General features: G+C 40.0%; 1 long non-coding RNA gene across 1 annotated transcript in view; it reads left to right on the forward strand.

The window, feature by feature from the left end:
* Window positions 1-1,399, forward strand: part of LOC128250311 (uncharacterized) — a 33,557-nt gene that overhangs the window by 19,623 nt on the left and 12,535 nt on the right. The gene's annotated exons all lie outside the window — the stretch shown is intronic.

Below are 1,399 nucleotides of genomic sequence, written 5' to 3' on the forward strand. Positions count from 1 at the left end.
TGTGTGTGTGTGTGTGTGTGTGTGTGTGTGTATGTGTGTGTGTATTATATATATATATATATATATACACACACAGAAAGATAGCTTGATAGGTACAATTCAGTGGGAAAACAAAAATATGAGACACTGCCTTGAAGAATTTTTTGTGCATTTTTTTTATTTTGAGAAGCCTGGTACTTATTCTATTGGTCTCTTCTTGTCAAACCAGTAAGTTATGGGGATGTAAATAAACCAACACCTGTTGTCAAGCAGTGATAAGGGAGAAACAAAGACACACATACACTTACATATATACGATGGATTTCTTTCAGTTTCTGTCTACCAAATCCACTAACAAGGCATTGGTTGGTCTGAGGTTATAGCAGAAGACACATGCCAAGTAACCAAACAGTGGGACTGAATCCAGGACCATGTGTTTTGGAACCAAGTTTCTTACCACACCCATACCTGCACGTATATCTATGTATGTATATATATATATATATATATATATATATATATGTATGTATGTATGTATATTTGCATGTATATATATATGTGGATGTATTTATATGTATATGTCTGTCTGGCTTCCGTGCTAATGGCCTGTAAATAGCACCATTTGAGCGTAATCGTTACCAGCGTCGCCTTCTAGGACTTGTGCTGGTGGCACGTTAGAAAATCGTTCGAGCGAGGTCGTTGCCAGTGCTACTGGACTGGCACCCGTGCAGGTGGCATGTAAAAAACACCATTTTGAGTGTGGCCGTTGCCAGTACCGTGTGACTGGCCCTCGTTTCAGCGGCACGTAAAAGCACACACTACACTCTCGGAACGGTTGGCGTTAGGAAGGGCATCCAGCTGTAGAAACTCTGCCAGATCAGATTGGAGCCTGGTGCAGCCTTCTGGCTTGCCAGTCCTTAGTCAAATCATCCAACCTGTGCTAGCATGGAAAGCGGACGTTAAACGATGATGATGATGATGATGATGACGATGATGACATATATATGTATAAATGCATGTATATATATGTACATATTACATATACATATATACATACATACATATGTATAGGAGAATGTACGAAAAAACAACAACAGACGAGGACAGGTGGTGTAAACAACAAAAGGATGTATTAGTATGACGCTCAGGAATACGGAAAGTCTTTAACGTTTCGAGCTACGCTCTTCAACAGAAAGAATACGGAGACAAGGAGAAAAACACGGAGAAAAAAATTGAATAGTGTTCAGTCAACGGTCAATCATAGTAATGACTGACCGGAAGTTAGAAATTTTACACAGGAGAGCTAAGAAAAGGGGAAGATAACAAAGGGGGAGAAAGAAAGGTGATCGAAGAACGAGGGGCTGTGTGTGTGAGAGATAGAATGCTGGTGATCTTGATGTATGTATGTGTGAAAATGGGG

This window comes from Octopus bimaculoides, chromosome 20 (genome assembly GCF_001194135.2).
Source record: "Octopus bimaculoides isolate UCB-OBI-ISO-001 chromosome 20, ASM119413v2, whole genome shotgun sequence".
NCBI classification, from domain to species: domain Eukaryota; kingdom Metazoa; phylum Mollusca; class Cephalopoda; order Octopoda; family Octopodidae; genus Octopus; species Octopus bimaculoides.